The sequence below is a fragment of the Macaca fascicularis genome, chromosome 1 (assembly GCF_037993035.2).
Source record: "Macaca fascicularis isolate 582-1 chromosome 1, T2T-MFA8v1.1".
Lineage (NCBI taxonomy): Eukaryota > Metazoa > Chordata > Mammalia > Primates > Cercopithecidae > Macaca > Macaca fascicularis.
In genome coordinates, this window is record NC_088375.1 from 136,415,707 (window position 1) to 136,426,653 (window position 10,947).

Sequence of the window (10,947 nt, forward strand, 5' to 3'; positions counted from 1 at the left end):
CTTGAACCCCGGAGGCGGAGTTTGCAGTGAGCTGAGATCATGCCATTGCACTTCAGCCTGGGCAACAGGGAGAGACTCCATCTAAAACGACAACAAAAAGATTAAATAACTGTGCTGAGGCTGAAATACATAAAGTTGCTAGAATTCTAGAATTATCCCCAGTACCCTTTAGCCCAAGACATGAAACATCATTTTCTTTGAATGTCCTAAGATACAGATCCCACACTTCTTACAACGTACATCTATATCCTAGGTGGCACAAATATGTCTCTGAATTATTCAAGAAGCTTCGCTTAACCAGGACATTAGTCCTAGGCTTTTCCTGTTATACCAAACAAGCTTATTTCAGAACCAATAGAAGCTGTATTTGAAAGACAAGTTATTGGCATCCACATCTCTGCAATGAGATTGTAAACCAAACTGTGTTGATCTGGTGGAACTATCTGTTTACTACTAGAATCTATCCCCTACATACCTACTTTTCTATTTCTTTGTTTCTAACTTAGTCACAAAAAATAATAATTACAACATTTTTCATAGTTAATTATAGTCTGATTTTGCTCAAGGAGGAAATATCTTGAAATTTATACCAAATTATCTCAATAATGGATGAGCTCCCACAATTCATCTGCCCTCTGTATGTTCTCTGATTTGCAGAGCTTTTTAGAACCAAACCCCACTCTTTAATGGGCCAGACATGTGCTTTTAGTTGTACTAACCCAGACACATATCATATATTAATGGCTTCTGGAATCACACCAGAAATCAAAGGTGTAGGTATGAGATTGAGTGCACAGTGATTTTCAAAACATGTTTTATTGCCTTGATGCTTTTTATTTAAAAGGAAAATGTTCAGATAGATTTTAACTCCTTAGCTATATTAAAATAGCATATTTGCTTCACAGTCAAAAAGTTTCTTTTAGTACAAAAATGAAATCATAGCTTCTTTTTTTATTCTTCAGTAAATTCTAAATTTTAAATTACTGCTAAATTAAATGGTTTGTGTCAGATGTTAACAATATGTGGCTTTAGATTAAAACAAGCTCCATGTAATCTTACTGAGCCAGTAGGTCATAGAAATAAAAGAAAATGTGCTTGAATCACAGGAGAGAAGGGGTGTTGGATAGATCTGTGAAATCTTTATGTTGTAGTATCAGCTGATGGATAGCAGTGATTCTCAGAAGGGTTCCAATATTATGCCTTTTAAAAGCTGGAGATTAGTGCAACCATGGTGAACACAGTGACATTCTGGCAAAGAAAAAAGGGTCAGGGCTGGCAAAATGTGGCAGGTGTCAAAATAAAAGGTTAGGCTCTATGCCTGGGGACCCATCTGTCAGATAAAAGTATGATAAGGCAATTAATGTGTTTATTTATGTTGCTTATGACAAATCATGCATTCCCTAAAAATGATCAATTTAAACATTATCAACTGTTTTCTGGAAATTGAAATTAATATAAAAATAAAATGCTTAAAATAAAAAGCATGGTCTAATATTAAAATGGGTTGTTCATATAAACAAATAAAGTTAACTTTGGGGAATTATAGTAGTCTTCATTGAAGGATTAAAACTATTAAATATAACATCTTGACAATATAGAGGTTATATTAAGGACCTACAAAACCGATGTTTATGTTGCAAGATCATCTTGGTATCACTCCTCATAAGTTCAGCATGTTTTATATTCATTGAACTAAATTTGATAATTTCATAATAAAATGAAGCCAAGAAAATTATGAAGAAATAGAATTTAGATATCCAAGCTATGTGTCTTGCATTTTCTTTAAATGTTTTGTTCACAACCTTGTCATTATTAGAGCTTTCATTTTCACTTTGTGACTAATCCTGACTTCTCTTTAATTTATTTATTATTTATTTAGCTTTCTCACTACTTCTGTTTTACCATCTGTTTAAACTAGAATATGTTTAGATTTAATACTCATCGGTGATACATTTTCCTACAGATAAAATAAATTACTACAAGCTCCTAAAATGTCATGTGTTTTACAGGTCAATAAAATCTAACCCAGAATTATGAGAGAAACAGGATTTACTACAGCCTAAAGTTTTATGCAAAAACTGATCATTCCCATACTTTCCTTGAATAAAGAAAAAAAGCTGTCGATTACCATGTATTAATAAGTGAGGCTCACACCTTATAGTAACAACAAAATTTTAAGAGAAATAACATGTATGTCTAGTGTAATGTGATATGCAGAAGAAACATTTAAATTCTTTAATTGTAAAGGAAAAAAGCCAATATGACGATGTTATTGCCAAGGTGCACTTTCTGTCTGCTGAGCGATGAAATTAACAAGTAAAGCCATTTGAATAGTAAATAAAATCACTTAGCGTTGGAAAGAACAGAGGTATTTTGTTCAATAGCTTTATTTTCTTTAGGTTGAGGCAGCAATTATGCCATCATCATCACTTTCCATCTTTTAGAAGGATACTGGTTAAATTTTGAGTTAATGATTTTTTTTCTCCCCAAGACTCCTTTCTAGCCCCTAACATTACTATAGTCTTAAACTATCTTCTGTTTGTCATACGAAAGGGCCTCTCATAGGACACCACCAATGTCAGGATGGGAGCTGAGGAAGAAGAAGTAAATAAAAAGACACAAAATCCAAACTTTGTTATATATTCCATTCAGTGGCCTTATACATGATTCACAAATTTTGTTTGAAGTTTAATTATAATTAACCACTGTTTAAATCGAATTCACTCCTGGCTGTATTTCCTGATTCAGAGTTCCATATTGCTTCTATTGCTGGTTTTAATATATTCGAACCTCAATCTTCTAAATTGTCTCTATTTTTTATCCATTTTTTTTTTTCATTTGCCTAGAGGTACTTGCAAATGCATTAGGCAAAAAAAATTCTTACTCACCATTTTGTAAAACTCTTCAAAACTCTAGGATACGCTACATAATCTACATAATAAAAGTAGTAATTTCAACAGAAAATCAAGATGCCACTCGATTTTGCCATGGATTTATAAAAATAACACATCAGACAACAGGTAAGTTTTTTTTTTAACTTATTTACCGTGATAATAATCCGTTATCAACTAGCTATTTCACAGGATATATTCTGTCTTTACATTGGAAAAAAACATACGATGAAACTCATTTTATAAAAAAAGAACCCACTTAATTCATACCTTTATATTTTCACAGAAGCATATGAGAAAAATTTGCTCGGTATCTACTCACTTCAGTTCAAACATTTGAAGAAATTATGAAAATTCCGATGAGTTTTAAAACTCTTGGCTTGCTCTGGTGTAGTGTAACCATGCATTGATCTATCATCACAGGTATGCTTTCATCAATTTCCCCTCAACCAATCAGATAGAAATTCATACCAATTTGCAAAGTTGTTTTTCTTACTTTTTAAAGCTTAACACATATAAGATAATTTGGGAAAAATAGATTTTCTCATTTATCATTCTTTCAATCCATGATAATGTCAAATGGTATTTTAGAGTACCTTTATTACTCTGACAAAGGATAAAAATTTTTGGTGTAAAATCGGTTAAATGAAGAAAGTATCCAAGTACAATTTTATTTATGTTGTGAAAAAAATGCTATCAATTTGAAAAGTTCAATTATTTCCAAATTGTTAAAATGAGTCCCTATCAATCATCACATGATTTTTTTGTATCTGGATCAAATAATTTTGGATCTCATTCATTCTCAAGGCATCATCCCTATCTCAGGGTTTCCATATTTGTTTCTTGTATAGTCTATTGTTTTGTTTTATTTCAGTTGATCAACCACTCATACAGTACAAGGTAAGTATTATGTCATCCCCATTTGCAGATGAAAAATCTCTGATACAGAGTGGGTAAACAATTTTTAAAATGTAAGCCCACCTTATTTTAGTAAGAGGACTTCCTATCCATCTTCTTACTTGCTCAAACCAGAATGTTGAAGAATCAACAAGTCAAAGTGTGAAAGTTGTGCCATAAGGTAAGAAAAAAATAAATAAATATGTGATGAAAATGAAAAAGGAAAGAAACAGCAGCAGCCAACAGTTTAAAACAGCAAAGAAATTTGTTGGGGGCCAAACATAAGAATTTTAAGATGAAATGTGGCAATAAAATGCAAATAAGAAATAACACAAATAAATTGTGAAAGCTTAAGGAAAAAAGAGGATAATGGAATGAAGGAAGCATAAAACTTTTCCTTGACCTCTATCATATAACTTGTATAATTCTGAAAAACCATTTCCTGTATTAATTTCCAAAATAGTGTAAAAAGATATCTGTGTTTCTGAAATTAAAAATGCTATTGATATTCATAATTTTTTATGATTTGTCAGGTGAGTAGTTTATTATGTTGGGAAGGCATCACTGTATGATGATTTAGAGGATGGGCTTTGTAGACTACTGGTAGCTCAAATCCTGGCTCTCCTATTTCCTATTATATCTGTGATCTTGGCAGTCGTGTGTTAGAGCCACCTCCTACTGGTTTATGATAGCTGATTGTGTGCATCTCTTCCCAACATTGTGCTCAGTGACATAATTGGTAGTTTGAAATCAGCCAAGATGAGATTATTTACACCTCTAAAATTGGCACCCTAAATCAGACAATCGTGGTTTTATTCCCTATGTGCCAGCTTACCAGAACACCGCTGGACCTTGGACAAGTTTCCTAACCTTTATGAATCTAAAGGTTTTTTTTTTTCTTTTTTCATCTGAAATGGAAAATTAAATATGACAAGTTCACTTAAGATTCTGAAAACCTTTCATTGGATGATATATTTCATATGATTCCTGGTACATAGTAAACATCAATAATGGTAGCACTGTATTATTATAACTCAATCTATTGTATATAGAACATAGAACAGTTTCACATTTCTAACATCCTAGAAAGCAATTCAAATAGTTCATCAAAATTCCAGGAGAGGAGGACTTGTAAAAATTAGTTTACTGACTTTATAGATGAAATGGTTTCTCCTAAATATTGTTAGATTTTTGTATAGAAGATAAACAGTTACTAATACTTGAATAGTAAATTTCTTCTGTATGATTAGTTTAGAAAAACTCCGTTTCCTACAGTGATATATATAAGCTTCTCTCTCTGTCTCTCTCTCTCTCTATATATATATGTATAATATAATATATATATTATATATATAGAGAAGCTCTCTCTCTGTCTCTCTCTCTCTATACACACACACACACACACACACACACACACACACACACACACACACACACATATATATAGAGAGAGAGAAGCTTAAGGGCACTTCTTGAAGTTTTAACCCACTCCCCCGAATTAGATTAAATTCATGGCTTCAGTTCTTCAAAATTTCTTGATAAGTTAATATGAGGACTGATGCTAGCTGTATGCCCCACTGTTCAGAAAGCTCTCACAGAAAATTCTGAGCCGGAGGCCACTGTGTCTATCATGATGACAGACAGTATGTGTAACTTGAAACTTTAAAGGTAGGGCACTGCAGGAAATAAATTTAAGGAAAGATTAAACAGTCTAGAGATAACCCTGCTTAGTTGCCTACTTAAAAACTCTCATCTAGGTAGTCTTCAATGTGAATTATTCTTAAGATTGTTTTTTCATTTCTGGCCTTGGAATTTAATTATTTGTAATATTTTAAAATGTCATACATATGCATTTTCTGATACAGCTTATAAATTGTAAAGATCATGTTATTGTTAAAAATATTTTAAGAATCTAAGTAATTTTCTAGTAGAGAAAAAGAACTACTGAAGCTGAATTGAAATGTAAGTCCTTCATTACTTCAAAGACTTTATGGTAGGTTGTTTACAAAGATAATTGAAACAATTTCTTCTATCCCTATATGAACACATCTTTGCAATATGACTTTGCTGTTCCTCTCATCAAGAGCTAAACTTTATTTCCCTCCCCCTTCAATCTGGCTTTGCCAGCTGACTTGCTTTGGCCAATATGACACTAGCACACCCGATGAGAGCAGAGGTTTGACAAACACGTGCACATTAGGGCTTGCTGTCCTTGCTGCCCTGAGACCGCCATGTGAAAAAGCTTGAGCTAGCTGCTGGGAGGAGTGACCACATTGGGTGTACATGAACCATACCAGCTGAGGCTCCCTGGACCAAACACCAGACATATGAGCAAGGTCACTGTAGACCATTCAGCCCTAGATGACCTGTCTGCTAACTGGAGTACCAATTTATCACCCACAGACTCATGAGCAAAAATAAAATAAAAATTTTGTTTAGAACTGCGGATTGGCCGCCCGTGGACAAAATCCAGTCCACTAAATGATCTTGCGTATTGTCTAAGATTGCTTTCACACTACAGTGGCAGAGTTGACTAGTTACAACAGAGACCATATGGCCTGGAAAGACTAACATATTTACTTTCTTCCCCTTTACAGAAAACGTTTGCTGATCTCTGTTTTAAGTCACTAAGATTTGAGGTGATTTGTTAAGCAGCAATAGATAAATGGCACAGAACTATTTTACAGAAGGGAATATGTCCCATTTTTTATTAAATGAATTAATTTCTATGCTTATAAAAAAATACAAGCCGCACCCCCTCTACCCCTCGCAGGGCCAGTAATCCCCTCTATGGCGAAAGCATAACGATTCAGTTTACATCCCTAAAGTACAGTTATGGAGATTGCTAGTTTTATACCACTATCTGTTTCTTCCCTTTTTCCACAATTGGAGCTGGTCATCCACCCAACCAGTCAGGGATTACATTTCTGAGCTTCTATGTCAATTATGTATGACCACAAGACTAGGTTTTCACTTCTAGATTATGAATGGAAATCATGCATGGATTTATTGGGCTTTCTCCATGCTCTTCTTCTCCTCCCCACTAACTGGAATCTACAGCAACCTGACTTACAATTCAGAGAATTAAAATGTCCCAGAGAAAGGAGGAGCACCAACGAGAGGAAGCTTGATCACTTAAAAACTATGTAGAGCAGGGATTCTCCCCAGCTTAAAACACTGTAATGTTGAATCTTCCTTCAGTCACTGAATTATCAATGGATGCCATTTTCGTAGCAGGCTACTCTTATCCTAACTAAAGTAATTTTTTTATACAATATACTTTGGCATCATAATGATTTAGTTGGTAAACTATTGGATCTTGGATCAAAAACTCTAGGGTACTTTGATAAACTTTGCCCCAGTTTTCTGAGTTGGCCGGAGGCTTGTTACTTAGTGTAACTGTGATTTTATTTTCCTAGATAAAAATATACAACTCCAGGTAGGCGAAACAGGAATTTCGAACACTGATCTTTCTAGTTGCTACTTCTCCCAAGTAGGAGGGCTGCAATAACCGGTGATTGCCCTAGGCATGTGTCATTTTAGTCCCAAGAAATGCTTATATACCAACATAGTGCCTTAGGGTAATGCAATGGGAAAATAATCAAGGTAAGTTTTTTGGCATTTGGACAGCCAGACATAGCTTTCCCATGAAAGGGCAAATATACTCCATTTTGAGACAATTAGAAGAAAATTGGGGAAGAAGAGTTTAGTTACATTCTGTATATACATTCAATGATGGCAGCCAATAAGTCTTAAACTTCAGTGTGTATGAATGGAATTTGTTAATCATGCAAATTTGAGGGCTCTCCCACGTCCCCCAGAGATTATACTTCAGTGGAACTAGAGTGGACCCTATAATCTCAAAGTTAAATACTACTTTAAGTGATTCTTTTTCTTTTTCTTTGAGACGGAGTGTCTGTCGCCCAGGCCGGAGTGCAGCGGCGCGATCTCAGCTCACTGCAATCTCCGCCTCCCGGGTTCAAGCGATTCTCCTGCCTCAACCTCCTGAGTAGCTGGGACTACAGGTGCGTGCCACCACGCCAGGCTAATTTTTTGTATTTTCAGTAGAGGCAGGGTTTCACTGTGTTAGTCAGAATGGTGTTTATCTCCTGACCTCGTGATCCGCCCGCCTCGGCCTCCCAAAGTGTTGGGATTACAGGCCTGAGCCACCGTGCCTGGCCTAAGTGATTCTTAGTGATCCTTCTTTGAGAAACCACAGCCACAGCAGAAATTGAATTCAGATATTCAGATTCAGTTCTAGGAAATGCAGAAATCAAGATGTGGCAGCAAAATCCTGGTGCAAAAGACTTAACAGAGTTTCCAAATGAAAAGCTTCTAGATTTTAAAATATTAGTTTAGGAATGATTTTATTGAAAAATAAAGAAGTTCAAAACAAAATTGTGAAAATGAAATTGGCCCGTTTTGCCTGTGAACTCCCTGCTCAGCCTTCAGTATCCAATTTAAAAGTAACTTCCTCTGGAAGTTGTATTAGGTGTCACTGTTATGTGCTCTTATCATACTCCATAATTTCTGGTTCAGAGCAAATAGCACGTTGAGCTTAGATATCTAATTGCCTGCCTTCCCTGTTGAACTAAATACTCTGTAAGGAAAGAAAATGTGTCTTTCTTGCTCACCAAAATATCCCCAGAGATTATTAGGTTGCCAGGAATACACCAGGTGTTCAACAAATATTTGTTGAAGGAATGAATCACTGAATGGGAAATAGCTAGTTGATTTTACCAGCATAGGAAATGGACATGAACAGTAATGAGACAAAGTGGAAACTGCCTAAAGGATGTGCTCATATCAAGCAGATGACTTAAGCAATGTAGACCCAGAGGTGTATTCAGAAGATAATGTTGGGCCATGTCCCCTTGTGGGCATTTTACTTTGAAGGAAAGAGAAGTGGTAGATTTTAGTGCAGGGACAAGGATTGGAAGGTAAGGTCTTTATTCAGACCAATCTTCCTGCAGGGACTATACACAGCTTTTGGGAAAGGGACTTTGAAACACTTTGATTTTCTTTTCAGTAATATAATTACGGTACTCATTCTTTTATGATGTTAAATATTCCTTTGGATAACACTGAGGAAGGGGTGCTTGTGAGAAACAGCACTGTTGTTTAGATTTCCCAGCTATGGGGAAATACTCTTCACAGGTATTAGAGCACAAGTGAAACATAATAACTAAAACAAAAGTCATCTCTCCATGGTTATGTTTCCACAAGAAGTTGTTTAAATTTAAGTAAAATATTAATATATGCTATTTGTCTAACATAGAAAGAGAAAAAAAAATCAAGAACAATAACACATTAGAGAAGAAAATAGAAAAATCCTGTGAAAAAGGTCCAAATGCAGGCTGCAAAGAGAGGAAGCCAGTCCTAGCAAGCAGCTAACCAGCTAAATGACCTGAAAAAAAGTCTCTCAACCTCTATCTACCTGGATCTCATTAGTAAAATTAGGAGGCAGGATGAAATAATTTATAAGGTTGCTATTAGCTTTAAAATTTTTATGAGTTCAGAGCCTTTAAAAAACATGGTGTCTTCAGCAGAAAACACCACTGTGAATTTTTTTTCAATATTCCTTTTAACTATAATGGAAACAAGTTAAAAATAATAGGTCTAATGTTCACAAATCCATTAAATATTTACCGGTCACTCTCTTGATGACTATTTTGATTTAATACATGGTATATATAAATCATCAATATTTTCAAGTTCAAAAATGCACAGGCAGGAATTTTATGGCTTCTGTGATGGCTTTGAACTAAAGTGTAATTTGCCTCTTTGTTTGCGTAAGTGTTTGTATACTTATCATTTGTCAGTAAGCCTAAGAATGCAAGCACAATATTATATATGCATGCTAAGTGCTTAGTTTATCATTATGATTTTCCTCTTGAATTTCAAATTGTGTAATGCAGATAATTTAACTTTTCTAGGGTTCCCGTTTATTTTTAAAATGTTAGTGTCCAGGTAGCAACCAGAAAAAACAAACAAACAAACAAAAACAAACAAAAGCCTCTAAGCCGTGTGGTATGCTAATACTGAAAATAAAATGAGTGTTGTTTCCCTTGAGGGAAATGTAATTAAAGATAAAGGGGAGATATGCATAGAATAATGACATTCACTATACCTAACTAATAAGATAATATTGTTTTAAAATTCTGTAAATTTTTCTTATTTTACTTAATTCTATGTCCCTGCTGGTATTTTTGCTTTTTTCATAAAAATTATCATTTATTTTTCTTAACTGCATATTGCCATCTTCATTTTTTAATTTTCTCAAATATTCATAGAACTGTTTTCTGTAGTAGATGCTGTACAGTAATTATTTGTTAATCGATTAACCTTTCCAATGCCACTTCCAACACCTACTTCTCATCCTCCGTGTAACAGATACTGTCAGTTACCTACTCTTAACAGCCTTTCCACTCCCAACTTCTGTGAATGGACAAGAGATGCAGTTGTGATCACTGAACATGAGGCAACATCTTCTAGGAAGACATTCCCATAGTCTTCAGACATAAGGAAGAGATATCTTTTCAGCCAATCTTTGAACAATCTTATATGAAGCTTACCTGAAGTTGCTGTAGCCATTTGGCAAGTCTGGGGAGACTAACAGACACATTGAGGATAGCAGAAAATAAAGATAGAAACAGCCTAGGCTTTTGGTGAAATTCATGAGCTTCTGAATAATGAACCCCGTACCACCCTACCTCTATAAAAGAATTCTTAATATGTGAAATAATAAAATTTCTTTATTATTTAAGGCACTTTTAGTTGGGTCTTCTGTTTCTTGTAGCTGAAACTCATATACTCATCATTCTTTTATTTATAATCTCTCTGTGTATGAACTCTATATTCTTGTAGAGTCTGGCTAGTCCAAAGTCGTAGGAAAAATAACATACCAACACTGTTTCTTTTGAGCTAGAAGCTAGTCACGGATGTGAGCACTAACCCAAGCTTGTAATGATGATGACAACAGCTTACTATTATTGAGTGCTCACAATGAATGGAGAGGACATCGTGCTATGAATTTTACATATATTACTTTATTTGATCTTCACTACAGACCTCTAAATTGGGGAGTCACAATATCACTGTTGTTAAAATGCAGAAAATATGTCAGAGCAATAATAAAACTGCCATGGTCCCACAGATA

General features: G+C 34.7%; 1 long non-coding RNA gene across 3 annotated transcripts in view; it reads left to right on the forward strand.

Annotated features, from left to right (window-relative positions):
* The window catches only part of LOC107126914 (uncharacterized), a 46,671-nt gene extending 36,113 nt beyond the window's left edge, over nt 1–10,558 (forward strand). The window contains exons 1-3 of one of the 3 annotated variants that reach the window (XR_012417380.1): nt 1–3,314; nt 7,696–7,813; nt 10,182–10,558. The exon at nt 1–3,314 is cut by the window's left edge and continues 36,113 nt beyond it. This is a non-coding gene — a long non-coding RNA (uncharacterized lncRNA). Of the gene's footprint in view, nt 7,814–10,181 lie in introns of all 3 variants that reach the window. The other 2 variants (XR_001483961.4, XR_001483964.4) reach the window with 2 other exon arrangements.
* The last annotated feature ends 389 nt before the right edge of the window (nt 10,559–10,947 follow it).